Below are 19350 nucleotides of genomic sequence, written 5' to 3'. Positions count from 1 at the left end.
TTCCCTCAGTGGAAAACCTCTCTCCATGAACTTGTGAAAAGAAGCTGCTAGAGTTCAAGATGAGTTTCACACGATGAGCCCCATCTACTCTGGTCTCTATGTTTGAGGTCAGTTGTCCCCATTGCAGTGGTTGCCTATATTCTAAATGTGTGGGTTCTAGAGAGAGCAGCTCTCTTTAGAGAGAGCCTCTGAAGGAGCCCGGGAACTGTGAGAATCCAGGAGCCCACATGCTGGACAGCTCACTATGCTGTGTTCATCACCAAGTCCCAAAGCCCCCCTGCAGTGCCCTGAAAAGACAGGTTGGTGGTGAGGAAAGTTCTCTTCCCTTGGTCACTGAGTCCTGCCAGCCCCAGCCCACTGCCCACACACTGCGCCCCCATCCATCAGCTCATTCCTTTGCACAGAGCCATAGCAGGTCAAAGGCACCATTTGGCCAGCCAGGCTGGACCTGGGCCTGATCATGAGCACTAACTCTAAGTAGACCCTGGCCACCTAAAATGTGTCTCAACCATTCTCAATGGGCAGATTAGGCATACATTAAAATGGAAGGAGGCTAGGCCCCATGGCTCACACCTGTAATCCCAGCACTTTGGGAGGTCAAGGCAGGCAGATCACCTGAGGTCAGGAGCTAAGACCAGCCTGGCCAACATGGTGAAACCCCGTCTCTACCAAAAACACAAAAATTAGCCAGGTGTGGTGGGGCACCCCTGAAATCCCAGCTACTTGGAAGGCTGAGGCTGGAGAATCGCTTGAACCTGGGAGGCGGAGGTTGCGGTGAGCTGAGATTGTGCCACTGCACTCCTGCTTGGGCAATAGAGTGAGACTCCTCTCAAAAAGAAAAAAAACAAAACAAAAAGGAGTGTTTGTGCCGTGTGAGCCATTCTCCCCTCTGCCTTATGTTGGATTCTTAGAGGTGGCTTGCAGCATGTCCATCTTAGGTCCCACGTGGGGCAGGATTGCTTGTGTTGTGGCTGCGAACACCCCTTCTCTGCACATCAATACATCACCAAGTCTGTGGCGATGGGGTAAACCACTGGACACGCTGGCTGCTCCCCACTCACCTGTAGGTGGGTGAGGTGGCTGGCTTGGACTTTGTCCACAGGCAGGGGCAGCACCACAGAGGTGCCCTAGGTGAATTTTGCAGCAGCAGGCGGGGCCGACTGGATGGGTAGGGAACGACTGTTGGTAGGGAGGTGACTGCAGTGGTCCAAGCTTGCAGTGAAAAGGCAGAGGTGATAGAAAGGAAGGAACAGAGCCAAGAAGTATAGTTGAGAAAATACTAGACTGGGCTTCAAAATTGGGATGGGGTCAGGGAGAGGGATTAGAAGCTCGTATTATGCTAGAGGTGGGCTTGGATGGCTGGGAAATAGGGGGTGGGGGTCACATGGTCAAAGGGAACACCCTCAGGAGGGAAGGCAGCTGGACAAGGGTGGGTTCTGTTTTTAGGAGAGCTGCTGCTTCAAAGAATCCTGCCCTCTCTTCCCCCTGACTGCGTTTTACTAACTGGTGACTCATTTGACTTAATGAGCTCTAGAAAATTTGTTCTACTATGCCCCTTGGCTTTCATTATAATTTTAAATTGATTCGTTTTTATATTATTTTATTTACTTTACTTTGTATTATTTATTTATTTGGAGACAAGGTCTTGCTCTGTCATCCAGGCTGAGGTGCAATGGCACTATCACAGCTCACTGCAGCTTCAACTTCCTGGGTTCAGGCTATCCTCCCGCCTCAGCCTCCCAAGTGGCTGGGACCACAGGTGTGCACCACCATGCCTGGCTAATGTTTTGTATTTTTTGTAGAGATGGAGTCTCACTAATATTGTCCAGGCTGGTCATGAACTCCAGGGCTCAAGCGATCCACCTGCCTCAGCCTCCCAAAGTGCTGAGGTCAAGGTCAAGAGTCAGCACATTTTTTCTGGAAAGGGCCAGATAGTAAATATTGTAAGACTTTGTGGGCCACGTGATCTCTGTTGTAACTGCTCAACGTGGTTGCAGTGGGAAAGCAGCCATCAAAGATGAATGAATAAGCATGACTGTGTTCTGATAAAACACTATTTATAGATATTGGAATTTGAATTTCACATAGCTTTCATGTGTCACAAAACATTCTTATTTTATTTTTCAATCATTTAAAAATGTGAAAATTATTCTTAGCTCAAGGACAATTTTGGCCCATGGGCCAGAGTTTTTAGACTCCTTCTTTAGGCTTCTCCAGTATTTCTTCAATCGAAAAAAAATAAAAACAGTGAATCAGTCTTAGCAAGAATCACTGTATGTTCCGATCACCTCCTATATTCTCAGTGTGGAGTTCTGCTTTTCATGTTGGGTTTTCCTCAGCTGCTTCTACAGGTTTCCATGGGTTCCAAGTCAGGAGCAGGAGAATCAAGGGTCATTCCTAGGACTCGGGGCAGTGCCCCACTGTTCTGCAGGCTGGGGATGCTCACTCACGGTGTTTCACTGCTAGGCCGCCTCATTCAGGGCCATGGAACAGATGACAGGGCAATGGATCTCACTATTCTGGTTTCTAATAAAGATCCCTCCTTCCCCTCCCCCTCCAACACCCCTGCAGAGCTAGAGAGAGTCAGATGCACCAATAGAAGGCTGATGACTTACAGGGGCTGATGCAGAAATCAATTCTTCCTTAAAATACAGGCTACTATTTACTATGCAAAAGAAATAAACTGTGTGCCTCTCGAGGGTCAATACTTTTCTTTGGGGAGAAATAGTGGAATGCATGGGAAGAATCTCTAAGCAGAGAGGCTCAGCCTTCACCCCAGTCCTGGACAGGAAATGCTCGTAGGTTCATGGACCTGATTAGACTCGGTTGCAAGAGTCACTGCACTGCATTGGCTGGGGGAGGTCAGCTGCCCCATGCTAATGCTTTGGGACCTACCTGCCATGTTAATAAAGACAAGCCCATTTTCAGGAGCATCCTTGAGGCTCTGCTTGACATAGGCAAAAAATAGGACCCAGAAAGATGTTCCTGGAGAGCAAAATGAAGTGACTCCTCTTGGTCTTACAACCAACACTGACTGAGCACAAGAATGCCAGCCTCGCCAGGTAGGATTTGCAGGGTCACTCAGTGCCATAGCCTCAGGGCCTGGCAACAGGAGGTGCTTACCTGGCACCTGCCAGAGAAGGGGCGCTTGCTCCATGCAGGTGCCTTGCAGGCATCTCTGTGACCCTTCAGGGCAGTCCTTGAGGTAGGTGTCATCATCATCATCATCATCATAGATATTATGATTCCCAGGAGTCTGGGAAGTTACCTGTCCAAGTCACACAGCCAGTACCAGGCAGACAGAAATGCAAAGTGACACTCCGCTGCCCCTCACTGCCTGTTCCTTCATCCTGGACCATAAAACATTCCCCAACTTTTTACCTGAGATGTCAGGGTGCAGGTCTAGGGTATGGAAGAAGCAGTGGCCAGGTCTCACAACCGACAGCTGGGTGACCAAGCCACTTCTCTCAACCTTCAAGTTCTTTGCCCCCCAAACCATTTGGTGACCCCAGGGCTCCCTTCTTATGCTGACATTGTATTCTATGTAGGTCCACAGGCTGAGTAGCTGGGACCACAGACGTGCACCACCATGCCTGGCTAATTTTTTGTATTTTTTGTAGAGATGGAGTTTCGCTATGTTGCCCAGGCTGGTCATGAACTCCAGGGCTCAAGCAATCCACCTGCCTTGGCTTCCCAAAGTGCTGGGATCACAGGTGTGAGCCACAGCACTTGGTCTAAATTTCTATTTTTTATGAACCTTTATTTTGTATGGGTTTTTCAATGGAGAGATAGTCTACTTTAGCCTGTGTCTTCTAACTCAGGAGCCTGGGGCGGGGTGGTGATCAGTGACAGGACAGCAGGAGGTCTCCAGCCCAGGCCAGGTGAGAGGCAGGGGACCCTGGCATCCTAGCCAGGGACCTGGCTCCTTCCTTTCCCTCCCCTCTCTGACCGCTACTGCCCACCTCCTCCAGAGCCAAGGGCAGGATGATTTCTCTGGAAGAACTGGATAAAGGATATCTAAACCAATAGACAAATGGCGCAGCTGTGCCTCTTGGCCTGGGATTCCCAAGCAAAGATAGTGAATTGAAAAACACATAAATAAGCATGCCCTTGAGGTGGCTACGCAGCCTGGACCAGACATGTTATCACCCACAGATCCCTGTAATCTAAGTGAGACACACAGACAGAAAAATACACCTGATCTTAGCCAAAAGGCCGAGAAGCGATACACAGACAGGAAAATAAACACACCAAGGCTGTTTTCCTCAGACCACTTGTTTTCTTGCTTTTCTAAGTCCATCAGCCTTCCTCCCTTTCTCTCTCTCCTCCTCTCTCTCTCTCTTCCTTTCTCCTTTCCTCAATCCTGTTTTCTCAGGCAGTGACTTAGAGGCAGTGGGGTGGGAGGTAACGAACACATTTTAGGGGAAGCGCTAAAGTTGAGTGAAACTGGACACTAAAATGGGACATTTTTTAGGGACCCTTGGAAAGGCACTGCCTCCTGAGTCCCTCCCTGTGGTTTTGTAGCTAAATTGAGGCCCTGGGAGGGGAAGGGGCTAGCTGAGTCACTCCTAGTGCCTTCTTCAGAATCATACCCTCCCAGCCTCAACTCATGCCTCATAGGGAGACAGAGAAATCTGGAGGGTGAAGGCAGACAAAGAAAGGGAAAAGTGTCTGCAGGGTTGAGAGAGAGAGAGATGGGAACAAAGATGACAGTGCAGAGTAAAAGAAGAAGACGCTGGAGGGTAAGGGGAGGGATAGCCATGGAATCGAATCATGAATCCAATCACTGCTGCCGCTACCCATAGGCTTTTCCCTTTTCAAACAATTGTTTTTGATTGACTTAAAATTCATGCAACATACAACGAACGATTTAAAATGAATGATTCAGTGGCATTTAGTACATTCACAATGTTGTACAACTATCACCTCTCTCTAGTTCCAAAACATTCTCACCAAACCCAGAAGAAAGGCTGGATCTCATAGACAGCTGCTCCCCCTTCTCCCCTCTGCCAGCCCCCAGCTGCTCATCTACTTTCTGTCACCATGGATGTATCTCTTCTGGATATTTCGTATAAGGGAAGTCACATAGCACGTGGCTTTTGGTGACTGGCTTCTTTCACTGTGAATCCACATCTTGGCAAAGTTCCGTCTTCATTCCTTGGGTAATGGGAGGGATAGTCCACATTGGTTTATCCATTCATCCATTGATGGACACCACAGTCTTTTAATAAGTGAAAAGTGTGGAGCCGGGTGCAGTGGCTGACGCCTGAAATCCCAGCACTTCGAGAGGCTGAGGCAGGCAGATCACTTGAGGCCAGGAGTTTGAGACCAGCCTGGCCAACAAGGTGAAACTCCATCTCTACCAAAAATACAAAAATTAGCTGGGCATGGTGGCACGTACCTGTAAACCTCAGCTACTTGAGAGGCTGAGGCATGAGAATCACTTGAACCCAGGAGGCAGAGGTTGCAGTGAGCCTAGATTGTGCCACTGCACTCCAGCCTGGGTGACAGAGTGAGACTCTGTCTCAATAAATAAATAAATAAATAAAATTAAAAAAATTAAAAGTGTGGGAACTAGATAATACGGACCTTTTTATTGTGACTTTTCTGACAACAGTGGAGACGCAGTGGAGGGAGAAGGGTATGTGTGCAGGAAGGGGAGTGCTTGGCTAAGGAAGGAGCCTGGCAGGGGCCTGGACAACCTTCACATTCTTCCTCATTTTGCCAAGGCTGGGCCTCCAAGAACCCCCAGGCCCTCAGGGACAGGGATGTGCAGGTGAGACCCTGGGTCCCTTTTGCTCCCAAAGAAGAGGGTCTTCCCAGCAGAGTTCACGTCTTCTGTGCAGCTTACCTGAAGGGACAGTTTTGGCTGTCCCCTGAGGTGTTGTGGGGTGGACAAGAAACCCCAGGCATCTTGCCCACCTCCGAGGTGACCCTGGACGTCACTGGGGAACACTGCTTGCTATTTGGAACATGTCTGCCATTTTCCTGGGCACCTGCCCATGACAGTGCATCCAGGCTCACTGTAACCTGTGAGGTGGACAGATGGAGTCCCTAGATGGGTAAAAGACCTGAGGGGTAGAAACTTGCCCAAGGCCACCGAGCCCCAGGGACCTAACTCCCCCCAACACACACCCCTGCCCTCAAGGCAGGATTCCCGACAGTTTTGTCCCTCTGCTCCCCACGTCCTCACTCCTCCCCAGCCAAATCTCTGCTTACAAAATCCAACTGGCTGCTCCCTCAGGAGAACCTCCCTGGGGATTCTTAACGCCCCAGCTTTTGCTCCTAGTCTGTCTGGCAGGTCTGTAGGTTTCCCACGATCTGGGGCTGTTTCTTGCTGCAAGGAGGCGAGGACCAATCTGCCTTCCTGCACCTGCCACCATCCTTCCTGTTCCTTCTATCGTTCTTACTCAAGGCAGCACAGTTTGGTAATGATAACTCAGGTTCTAGAAAGCTCCTTGGGGAAGGGAGGGGGACCAGTCAACACCCCTTGCCAGTATTGGATTATTAATAACATGCTTACTTCAGCCCTGAGGATGAGCCACTCACAGGGGCTTCCCAGAGAGGATCTCTGTAATGCTCACAACCACCCCGTGAGAAGGAATGATGAGGAAACTGAAGCTCAGAGACGTTCAGAAATCTTTTCAGGGTCACACAGCTAGTAAGCAGAGAGCAAGCCTTGAATTCTGATATTTTGATGCTAAAACCCATCTCTACGCTACTGTATCAAATGGGTGCCTTCCCAACAGAGCATCGCTTTGGGAAAGGGGAGTTGATGGTCATAACCCAGGCCCTGCTGGAGTCAAGAGTCCGGGCGCTCAGGGGAAGCCCGAGTGGGGCTGGTCTCCCATACCGCGGGCGCATCAAGCTGGGGACCTGGACCGAGCTTCCAGTCTAAATCCGACGGCCGTGGGGCGGCCCCGGCCGGTGTCTCAGGCCGCCCTGCGGCCCTCGCTAGGGGGCAGCCAAGGAAGGTCCCGGGCTCCGCCGCCGCGCACCCGCGCCCGCGGTGACTCAGCGGAATCGCCGCCTGGCCCGCGGTTCTGGTCTGGTCCCCCTTACCCGCTAGGTTAAAAACCCAGACTGGAATCAAGCACAGGGAAGCCTGCACAGCCTTGTGAATATACCGGAAACATTTTAAAAGAGTGACTTTTATGGCATATGAATTATATCTCAATAAAGCTATCGTTAAAAACAAACAAAAATCCCCTAAATGGATCTCTCGCAGGTAACTGAAGACCAAGCAGAGATAAACCTAGAATCCAAAATTAACCTTAACATGCGCTTTGTCCTCCAAGGTAATTTTTGGCTTCTGCACCCTGTCTTTCCTTTGCTCTGGTCTCCTGCTCTGCACCACCAGGAATTTTGCAGCACATTTAGGCAGAAAGCAGGATTTCTCCTAATAGGAACCATGTTTGAAGCATTTCCAGTTATTGCCTCATTTAATTCACACAACAAACTATTATGCCGACATCATACAGCTGAGGAAACTGAGGAACAGACAGGCTGAGTAAGTTGCCCAAGGTCACACAGGAAGTATGTAATGGAGCCAGGCTTAAAAACCCAGACATCCTGGCACCAGCAGCAGACCTGTCAGGCCAAGTGATAGCCGAGATTAAATCAAGCAGTGACTGGCAACAGCTAAGGAATATAAGGACACTGGCCCAACTGAAGTAAAGCTCTTGTTTCCTGGGAGAACTTTCTCCTTATTCACCATTTGTTCTCGAATGCTTATGGTCCAGCTATTTTGCTTTAATCTATAAAGATAAGTGATAGGGCAGGCATCCTAGTCCTGGGTTTAGGTGAAGGCTGGAGCCCACAGTCTCTAGGAAATCCCTCTACTCCAGGAACAGGGGAGTGTGTGCAACTAAAGGAAAAGAGAGCCCAGGAGGGCTGGGTGTGGTGGCTCATGCCTTAATCCCAGCACTTTGGGAGGCGAAGGTGGGCGGATAACTTGAGGCCAGGAGTTGGAGACCAGCTTGGCTAACGTGGAGAAACCTTGTCTCTACCAAAAGTACAAAAATTAGCCAGGTGTGGTTAATTTTTCTACTCAGCTACTCAGGAGGCAGAGGCAGGAGAATTGCTTGAACCTGGGAGGCGGAGGTTGCAGTGAGCGGAGATCACACCACTGCACTCCAGCCTGGGTGACAGAATGAGACTCTGTCTCTAAATAAATAAATAAATAAATAAATAATAACAACAAAAAAACCTAGTAATTAAATGGTTAACTATGGTTAGCCCTATGTAATGGGAGTGAGGAAGGGTGGGATCCATTTTTTTTGCTTATTCTATGCTATTTTGATTTATTTCAATGAGTATAATTTGAAATTTAAAAGAAAAATGAAGAGTATTTTTTAGAACTGGGGTGATTTTTTTTTTTTTTTTTTTTTTTGAGACGGAGTCTCTCACTCTGTCGCCCAGGCTGGATTGCAGTGGCGCGATCTCGGCTCACTGCAAGCTCCGCCTCCTGGGTTCACGCCATTCTCCTGCCTCAGCCTCCCAGTAGCTGGGACTACAGGCGTCCACCACCACGTCCGGCTAATTTTTTGTATTTTCAGTAGAGACGGGGTTCCACCGTGTTAGCCAGGATGGTCTCAATCTCCTGATCTCGTGATTCGCCCACCTCAGCCTCCCAAAGTGCTGGGATTACAGGCATGAACCACCGCACCCGGCCACAGAACTGGGGTGATTTTGAGAGAAATGTGGAGGGGTTAAGGGGAAAGGCGAGGAAAATGGAAATGGAAAGTTGGAGCTTAGATGAGAACCTCTGTCTAAGGTAACTGGAGGTCATCAAGTCAAACATACTTTTTGCTGAAGCAACAGCAAAGCCAGGCACAGTGGCTCACGCCTGTAATCCCAACACACTGGGAGGCCGAGGTGGGCAAATCATCTGAGGTCAGGAGTTCGAGACCAGCCTGACCAACATGGTGAAACCCTGTCTCTACTGAAAACACAAAAATTAGCTGGGTGTGGTGTTGGGTGCCTGTAATCTCAGCTACTGGGGAGGCTGAGGCAGAGAATCGCTTAAACCCGGGAGGTGGTGGTTGCATGCAGTGAGCCGAGATCTTCCCACTGCACTCCAGCCTGGGTGATAGAGTGAGACTCTGTCTGAAAAAAAAAAAAAAGAAAAAGAGCTGAGAAGGCTTAATAAACACCCTTGTAAGGCCAGATCTTGGTGTCTCGGATGCTAAAGATACTCTTCTGTGGCAGCTGGTCCCCAACTTTGAGCTTCTAAGAAGGAGCTGTGTCTCCTTTTGTGTCCCCTCCTCTCTCTTGCCCACCACAAGTAGCGCCCAGCACACAGGCAGCCACTGAGAGGTGCTCGGTAAGACTGGCCCCCGAAGAGCTCTGAAGTGTGAGCTTGTGGTCACATGGCATCACACCACAGAATGTTCTGGAACCAAACTGAACTATTACTAATGAAAGACCCAGATTTCAAGCAGAACTGCCAAATTAAAGAGAGAAGATAAGGAGCGTACAGAAAGAAAAGATTCATGCTGGCAAGAAGAAACTGAAATAATTCTGGGCGTCAATCCAAAGACAATAATCAACGATTGTATGAGAGCATGGATGAAGGCCGCTTTTTGGGAGGAGGTGGTGCCACTGTGTGCACACGGATGATTGCGGCTGATGTCAGTTGGCTAATGCCCACTGTCATGAGAAAATTCGCAGATTGTGTCTGAGAGGACAATTTTGGTTTTGACCTAAGGTTTCTGGGTTTGTTGTGTTGTTTGTTTTAACTAAAAGCTTCTATCCTCCATTGTAACTACTGGAATAACCAAAGTGCTTGTAAATCTGTCATGCTTGGATGGCCTTTGTTTTTAGAACTACTATAGTTCTAAAAACTACCCCATTTTTGGCATATATAATATATATATAAATTTTTTAGACAGAGTCTCCCTCGGTCGCCCAGGCTTGAGTGAGGTGGGGCCATCTCCACTCACTGCAACCTCTGCCTCTTGGGTTCAAGCAATTCTCCTGCCTCAGCCTCCCAAGTAGCTGGGACTATGCGCCCACTACCACGCCCGGCTAATTTTTGTATTTTTAGTAGAGACGGGGTTTCACCATATTGGCCAGGATGATCTCGAACTCATGACCTCAAGTGATCCACTCACCTCAGCCTCCCAAAGTGGTGCTATTACAGGCGTGAGTCACCGTGCCTGGCCTGATACTTTTTTTGATCAGGCAACAGCCTTCAGTGAGGATGGCAGTGGTTGTGTGAGACAAACTGATGGTGCTCCCGTCCCTCCCTGTGTCCACAAATGTCCCTGGTCACCACTTCAATCTGCCTGAAATGAATCCCCTGAACCCAGAGCCCCAAGTAGATGAGAAGGAGTTTCCTCTGATGTCAGAATCAAGAAAACCAGAGCAAAAAAAACTGCCTTTCTTGGGCAAACCACTCTTATTCTTTAAAGGAGTAGTAGGGGCCAGAGAGAATGTATTTTATAAAAGTGATTCATGGTCCTTATTTAAAAGTCAAATACAAAATGATAAAAGAAAAAAGCAAACAAACCACTCTAACATCTTAGGACACATCCTTGCAGACTCTTCTCCTGTGTACACTTGTAATTTTCCCTACATGGCACCATATTACACCAGCTGTTCTGCAGCCTACTTTATTCCCTTAACAATATGCTGGTATTAACAAGCTTTGTCTTTTTTTCTTTTTTTGAGATTGAGTCTCCCTCTGTTGCCTAGGTTGGAGTACAGTAGTATGACCTTGGCTCACTGCAACCTCCACCTCCTGGATTCTAGTGATTCTCCTGCCTCAGCTTCCTGAGTAGCTGGGATTACAGGCGTGCACCACCACGCCCAGCTAATTTTTGTATTTTTAGTAGAGATGGGGTTTCACCATGTTAGCCAGGCTGGTCTTGAACTCCTGATCTCAAGTGATCCACCTGCCTTGGCCTCCCAAAGTGCTAGGATTACAGGCGTGAGCCACCAGGTCCAGCCAATAAGCTTTGTCTTTTGGTTGACCTCCAATGGGTATAATTTGTAGCATCGCTGTTGAGAGGGGGTCCCTACCTTCCGGCTCTAATAGGCAGCAAATGGTCCACAAACCAACTCAACATTACCCTTAAATATGCTAGAGGGGGACGGACTGGCTTTTACATCTTCCCTCCCTTTTTAGCCATGCATATTCTTCCCTTAATAACAGGAGTAAATATTTCTATAGCCAGGCACTGTTACACATTTATCTTGTTTAATCCTCATAGCCACATAGGTGCAAGCGGCTGTTATTATCTTATTACCCCCATTTTACACATGATGTGCAGCTGCCCAGGCTGAGGAAGGACACCTGTGGCATTGCATCTGCAATCCCAGCCTTCGGTGGCACTGGGTGGGTTTGGAGACCTCCATCAACCAATCACGAAGCCCCACTCAAGGCCCTAATGTAGGAGGAGCTGCTCCAACCACACCTTTGGGGGTACACAGGCCCTCTTTGCTCCATTTTACAGCTGGGAAAACCAAGGCACAGAGAGGCTGAGGAACCTCCAGTGGACCCAGAGAGAGTCGGGGGAGAGTCTGGCGAGAGGTGATTTGCTGGAGAGTTCAGCTTTAGAGTGGGAAGTCTGTTGGGAGTGAGAGTTGGGAGGGATGGTGGGACTGTCGCAACAGCATCACCGCTGCTCTCTGAGGGTGAATGGTCCTCCTTACAGTCAGGGCGTTGCCTCAGCAGCACCTCCGGGTGCTGTGAAGCCTCTTGGAGGCACCTTTGGGCCACTGGCCAGAGAGCACTGTGGGTTCTTGGAAGCACCTGCTCTTCCATCAGCCGTAACCCGGACTGATGACCGGCTCTTAGGTTGTGGTTTCTGAATGTGCCCTGTGAACGATGCACTGCCTCGGCCTCATGGCAGGGGCTAGGGAGGCCTGCTCTATCCTGCACCCTGACCTGGGCCCAAAGCTGAGCTTGGAGGGCCCCCTACTTGGCTTCTCCATGGACCTGGAGCTAACCCACGAAGCCAGGCCTCATGATGTGGAGATGCCACGTGCGCATCTATCCCCATGGGTGCACGGAGAGGCCACTTGCCCCCAACCCCTCTCCTGGAATGCACCACATCCAGCCTTGTGAGTGGATGGGTGCCTGGACTCCCTGGGCCCCTGAGTTTGGAGGTGGAGGCTTTGGCTTCACGTCTTCCTGAAGGACACCTGTTCTCGGCTCAGTTCCCTCCATGGATTTGGGTGGAAAGGGAACCCGGACTGCAGTCAGAAGCCCTGGGTTTAGTGGGGTCCACTGGCTGGCTGTTGAGGCTGGGCCAGTCACTTGCCCTCTCTGAACTGCAGATTCTTCATTTGAAACATGGAGATGATGACACTCCTGTCTCACAGGGTGGCTGTGAATGTCACTGGAAAAAATGCATGGGTAAGATACTTGAACAAGTAGTGATGTCCTGGACTGATGCGAGGTGCTGAAGTCATCACATGTGAGTGGAGAGGGAGACTCCTGAAGATGGAGAAGAGGAGGCTGGACCTGAGAGAGAATAGCAGGAGCCAGTAGGAGAGGCTTTGTCCCAACCTCTGCCCTGATGGCGGTGGGGTGACAGCAGGAAGAGGTGAGGGGCAGCTCTGGGTCAGCCCTGGAGGGGAGAGAAACAAGGGGCAACTTCTGGGAAGGTCTCAGAAGTGGTGGAGTGAAGGTAAACTTCAAAAGGAGAACCAGAGAGTCTGTTTCTCATTCCTTCCAGCGCTGGAACCCACACAATGTGACAGGCAAGCACAGGGAAGACAAGGAAGGCGATCTGGGGGGACAGAGGGCCTGGCACTTTCTGCGCCGAAGTCTCAGCTTTCAGGGAATGAGCCCAGAAGCAGTGGAGTAGGTGGGAGTTTGAAAGGCCACAGAAAATGGCCAGAAATGGGCTCTTTTTGCCATGATAGTTCATTAGATGGGGACAACAAGGAAGACAGGGAGGGGAGAGGAGGATTAGGAAGAAAAGGTGATAGTTTTTAAGATGTTTTCACTTCTGATTTTTGAGTCTGAGGTCACACTCTGAAAGTCGCAGGGGAGAAGAGGATGGCAATTCTGTTTGAAATCAGCAGTTGTCTGCCGTAATGAATGACCTGATCAGCACTGTCTTGGAAGGACAGAAGATAAACAGTGTCTGCTGAACACACGTAAAAAGTGCCACACGGCCAGGCGTGGTAGCTCATGCCTGTACTCCCAGCACTTTGGAAGCTGAGGTGGGCGGATCGCTTGAGGCCAGAAATTCGAGATCAGCTTGGCCAACACAGCAAAACAACATCTCTACTAACAATACAAAAAATTAGCTGGGCATGGTGGTGCACACCTGTAATTCCAGCTACTCAGGAGGCTGAGGCACAAGAATTGCTTGAACCTGGGAGGCGGAGGTTGCAGTGAGCCAGGGTGATAGAGTGAGATTCTGTCTCAAAAAAAGAGAAATGCCACACCAGGGCAAGCATACGCATCTCCGAATTCTCTCTTTGACAGAGACAAAGTGCCCCCAGACACTTCTGTATGGCGGCATTGGGGCCAGAGATAAGCACAGCGCAGTGCAGGGCGTCAGACCAGGCTGCCCGGAGTCCACTCCAAATCCTTCACTTAGGAGCTGTGCGACTTTGGGCAAGTCATTCAACCTCCCAGAGCCTCCTTTGTATTGTCTGTAAAATGTGGTGATTAGATGAGTTAATACATGTCAAGTATTCAGAACCATCGCTGGCGGTCGGTGAACCCTACTATGGTTACCATTGTTAAAACTTCATCCATTAATTTAGCCAAACCTTTCTGTCTCCTGTTTGTATTTTCAAACCAAACAGCTTTTTAGGGCAAAGGGCCCCACCCCATTCTGGATCCTGGTATTGGGAGGGCTTTGCCTAGATTTGCATTATAATAATGCCGCAGCCTCCGTCTGAGTTTGGAGAGGCGCCTGGAGCTAGTTCTAGATTCAGAGTCCACCAGCGGGGAAGCAATGCTGGGAAGCAAAAGAAAGACCGTGGAAAGCTCTAAAGGCTCTTGTTTGACAGTGTCCACGACACGTGGTGCCCCTTGGCCCTCTCGATGCAGCCTCCAGCCAGGCAGGGCAGATGGCAGACCCTGTGAGATCATCTCCTGGTCCCGTGACACCCTGGGGACAGAGCCAAAACTGTGTCCTGGTGCACCCTGGGCGAAGCCAACTGCTTTGTAAGGAGGAAGAAATGTACACGCTGGTCTAGAGAGGTCTATGTATCATCAAGTGAAATAGTAGTTGCAGAAATGTACATGTACAGAATTTTTATAAATAAGAAAAGAGTACATATATGTGTAAACAAACAAACAAACTAGAGTATATATGTCCAACAAGGGCTTTCTCTGAGAATACAAATACAATTAGGGAGATTTTCTCTTATTAGTGTCTACATTTTTGTCTCATTATACTGTCTTATAGACATGTATTATGTTTACAATCAGATGAAAAGCAATAATATGTTCTCATTTTGACAAAACAAAACGCTCTCGTTACGGAGTCATGTTCCACTGAGGATCTGTCCCACAGGGTCCTGTGGGTCTACATCAATTTAAATGGACATATCAGAATTTGGATCGGGAAGAAAACAAAGCCAGAAGCACACACCTAGGTCCTGGGCCCCAAAACATGATTTCAGAAAAAGCAGCCTCTCTCAATGCCAATGTCCATCATCCAACAGAAAGGCCGAAGAACAGCCTGGACAACATCTATGTCCTGAAACAGAAATTAGTCACATACCAGGAAGGAAGGGAGGAAGGGAGGAAGGGAAGAAGGGAAGAAGGGAGGGAGGGTGGGCAAAGGAGAAAAAGCTGGCAAGAAAGAAGCACAAAGAGTGTAGACACAGAAGAGGAAATTAAGTTCTGCTTGGAAAGTGGCAAAGCTCTACAGCCCTGGGGTGGAAGCCAGCGGCAGGGGAAGGAGGGGTCTCTGAGAGTCATTAAAGGGGAGACCCAGGAAATGAGAAGTCTGCCTCTGTGCTATGCCCTCCACACCCACCTGTGTCTCAGAGGCTTCTGGATCTTCCAAGAGCCTTATGAAAAGACCATCAACATCATCAAGGAAGACTAAAACCACTGAATTGTAACTCAAAGTGGGGGAATTTTATAGAATGTGAATGATCATCTCAATAAAGATGATTTTTAGAAGTTGCAAAGGAGGCTCAAACTTAAATTTATTTTCTTTTGCTCAATCTAAAAATAGAGATGCCCTTCAGTTTTCCCGCAGGTGGGAGTTGTGGTCTCCCAGCTGGCCTGCAGAGGCTGGTTTGGTCAGGCCTCCGCCTCCCTGGTCTCCTGTTTTCCAACAGGAGCCCTCTGGCTGGCTAGAACAAGGAAAAAGCAATTGACCCGAGGAACTCCTTGTACACAAGCCTCCTCTCTGCTTGCCAGTCTGGCTTTGGCTCAAACCTCATCACTGGGGAGAGTTTGTGTTAAAGCACCAAGGTGGCTTCCTATTGTTTACGTACTCTCAGAACCGTTTGGAAAGGACTTTAAAGAAAAAAGCCCCTTGAGAGCACTACAGTGGTTACCTAGCTCTTCCGGAATCCTTCCAATGACAGGGAGCTCACTACCTCTTAAGGGGGCTCATTCTATTTTCGCCCTCTTTGATTGACAGAAAATGTTTCTGTCTATAGCTAGAAACTGTGTCCCTGAGACTTTGGTAAATGGGTCCTGCTCAGGGCCGTGGAGCCACACAGAACATGCCAGTTCTTCATCCCAGGGGGCCCTTCGCAGATTCAACCATCCCACATTCCCTGTCGTCTCCTCTTCAAGGTGAACATGCCCGACTCCTCCAACTGTTCCTTACCGGGGCCACATGGGCCACAGCCTTGAGTATCAGAATGAACTCTAGGCTCCAGTAACAGCAATCATGACAACGATGACATCAGTTGAATGCTTACTCTGTGTAGCCACTTGGGATAATTCAACAAGCCTTCACTATACCCTATGGGGGAGATTCTGTCCAGATTCCCCAACTCACAGATGAGGACGCTGAAGCAGAGAGGTGAAGTAACTTGCCCAAGGACACACAGCTTGTCAGTGGTCAAGCCAGGATTCAGACAAGAATGGGCAGGTTCAGGATGGAGCGGCTGTAGACAAAGCTAGTGTTTAAGCCAAAGGCAGGGGGACATTTCACAGAAGACACCCAGATTAACACAGAAGACAGTTGCTTTCCAAAGCATCAAATCCATGCATTTGATATTGCAGGTCGACTCTGTTTACTTAGAAAATACCACAACGTCTCTGCCACAAAAATAGAAAGCTTGTAGTATATAGGCTGTCTTTGTCCCCTTTAATAGATTTTACTACTCTCTTTTCTCTTTGAGCCCCCAGTACAATTCTAGGGCATTGCATCTGTGCTTCCAAATAGCGGGGAGGGGGTAATATCTGATTCCTTCAAGCTACACAAATGATGAGCAAACATATGCTAAAGTGAGTTGGGTCACTGAGTACATGTCTCTCCACAGAAGGAAAATAAGAATGTCAGAATCTGTAACACACTCAGAGGGACACATTACATCCTCTTGATGCTCTCTTAGCCCCCCAGCCACTGCAGATCACATATGAAATCCCTGAGTTCTCCTCAGACGTGGCCCCATGGACACTGGGGAGTGGCTGTTCCTGCTCTGTGACTTGGTCCTCGAGGCTCAGGCTGAAGTAACATCACACACATGATTATCTGTTATGGATCTGCCACTTACACTTCAACTCCTCAGTTCAAGAGAAAGAGCAGAGTAATTAGAAACCTCCTCGTAAAAGCCCATTTACAATTCAGGAGCACTGCAATTTCCTTTCCATTCTTGCAGCTTATTATTTGCATAGCACTTTCCAGGAGCCATAAAATATGGATTTGTAAGAAGCATCCAAGGGACAACAAACATCTAAACACCTCAATCCAGTGATTTATAGGCGTGTGCTATGCAAAAAAATACAAAATGAGATAAGATGCTGCCACACTGCTGCTAAAGGAGCTGATGAGGAAAATCTGATAAGATATCCAGTGCAAAGTGATCAAAGGTATTAGCAAATATGACCCTGGTTACTTGTATCCTAATTTAGTTACTCATCCTACCTCTTTACAATTAATATTGTAAAATATTAATTATTAAATCTTCTCTTAAGGCCGAGTGCAGTGGCTCATGCCTGTAATCCCAGCACTTTGGGAGACCAAGGTGAGAGGACTGCTTGAGTCCAGGAGTTCAAGACCAGCCTGGACAACATGACAAAACCCCATCTCCACAAAAAAATATTTAAAAATTAGCTGGGGCTGCGCACGGTGGCTCACACCTGTAATCCCAGCAATATGAGAGGTGGGTGGATCACTTGAGGTCAGGAGTTTGAGACAAGCCTGGCCAACATGGTGAAACCCCATCTCTACTAAAAATATAAAAATTAGTCGGGCGTGGTGGTGCACAACTGTAGTCACAGCTACTCAGGAGGCTGAGGCACAAGAATCACTTGAACCCAGGAGGCAGAGGTTGCTGTGAGCTGAGATCGCACCACTGCACTCCGGCCTGGGTGACTGAGTGAGACTCTGTCTCAAAAAAAAAAAAAAAAAAAAAAAAAAAAGTTAGCTGGGCGTGGTGGCTCACACCTATAGTTCCAGCTACTAGGGAAGCTGAGGTGGGAGGATCACCTGAGCCCAGAGACGTCGAGGCTACAGCAAGCTGTGATCCCTCCACTGCACTCCAGCCTGGACCATAGAGTGAGACCTTGTCTCAAGAGGAAAAAAAAAAAATCTTAATTAAAAAATGAATTTTCATGTAAAGTAGCCTTTCAGAGACAGGCTCGTCCTAATCCCCAGAACCTGTGAATATGTTACTATACATGGCAAAGAGGAATTGGGGTTGTAGATGGAATTAAGGTTCTGGGTCAGCTGACTTCCAAACAGAGAGATCATCCCAGATTATCAGAGTGAGCCCAAAGTAATCACGAGGGTCCTGACGTGTGGAAGAGGGAGGCGGAGAGCTGGTGTCAGAGCAAGGTGATGTGAGAAGGACTTATCCCGCCATGGCTGGCTTTGAAGATGATTGATGTAAATTTTTTTTCCTCTATAGCTATAGAAGATCATGAGCCAAGGAATGCATGAAACCTTTAGAAGCTGGAAAAAGGAAGAAAATGGACTCTTCCCTGGACCCTCCAGAAAGGACCACAACCTTGCCAACACCTTGATTTCAGCCCAGGGACACCTATGGAGGGTTTCTGGCCTCCAAAACTGTAAAGTAATACAATCGTGTTGGTTTAAGCCACTAAATTTCTGATGATTTGTTACAGCAGCAAATAGAAAACTAATACAGTTGGTGTCTACAGATTTCATTAATGTGGACTAGCACTTTAATGACAACTTGATTTTGGGGAAAGGAAGGAAATAAATGGATCTGGATGGCACACCTGCTGTGTGGCCGCATCATGCAAGACCCCGAGCCATTTACCACCCTTGGTCCCCCAAGCCTGCCCAATGAGGTGGGTATGGCAGCACCCACTTGCAGCTGATGTCTCTGAGAATGTCCAAGGGTGCTTGTCTAAGTCCTCAGCTGGGAAAGTGGCAGGGCCAGGATTGGAGCCAGATTTCTTTGCCTCCAGAGTGCTTTCTATTTAGGGGCAGCCTTCCTTTCTTTATGCTTAAGCAAAATGGTGCAAAAGCCCACAGAGAATGCGTTATCTGGTAGTGCACACTGAGGGCCCCAGAATGACAGCTACCTCCTCTCCCCACACCTTCTACTCTTCTGGGCTTTCCCTTCCCTTCTCTCTCTCTCTCTTTTTTTTCTTTCTTTCCTTTCCTTTCTTTCCTCTCTTTCTTTCTTTCTTTCTTTGTCTTGTCTTTCTTTCTTTCTTTTTTTTTAGAGATAGGGTCTCAGCTCTGTTGCCCAGGCTGGAGTGCAGTGGTGCAATCACAGCTCACTGTAACCTCAAACTCCTGGGCTCAATCAATCCTGCCACCTCATCCTCCCGAGTAGCTAGGACTACCGGTGCCCACCACCACACCCAGCTAATTACATTTTTTCTTTTTGTAGAGATAGGGTCTTGCTACATTGCCCAGCCTGGTCTCAAACTCCTGGCCTCAAGTGATCCTCCTGCCTCAGCCTCCCAAAGTGCTAGGATTGCAGGCATAAGCCACTGTTCCTGGCCCCCTCCCCTCCCTTCTCTCCCATGTCAGCACCTACCAGCTTCCTAGAGAAAGTGGGGATGGAGACCAGGGCAGAGGTGAGAAGGGGCCTCTCCTTTCACAGCTCTGGTACTTCTATGACCCCAACTTCTGCACAATGCAACGGTGGAGGCACAAAGAAAGGAGTGCAGTGCACATTGGCCTGTGCTGGAGGGGAGTCAGACTCCTCAAATGTGTGCCACACTGATGACAGCTAACTGACGAGCTCTTATATCACATACAT

General features: G+C 48.6%; 1 protein-coding gene and 1 long non-coding RNA gene across 51 annotated transcripts in view; one reads left to right on the top strand and one right to left on the bottom strand.

The window, feature by feature from the left end:
- MAPT (microtubule associated protein tau) overlaps positions 1–19350 on the bottom strand; it is a 132291-nt gene that overhangs the window by 69533 nt on the left and 43408 nt on the right. The window lies entirely within an intron of this gene.
- On the top strand, positions 17878–18215 carry LOC135967730 (uncharacterized). Its single transcript, XR_010581923.2, has 2 exons — positions 17878–17945; positions 18019–18215. It is a non-coding gene; the product is annotated as an uncharacterized lncRNA (long non-coding RNA).

This window comes from Macaca fascicularis, chromosome 16 (genome assembly GCF_037993035.2).
Source record: "Macaca fascicularis isolate 582-1 chromosome 16, T2T-MFA8v1.1".
Taxonomy (NCBI): Eukaryota; Metazoa; Chordata; class Mammalia; order Primates; family Cercopithecidae; genus Macaca; species Macaca fascicularis.
This window is presented reverse-complemented; position numbering and strand designations above follow the sequence as displayed.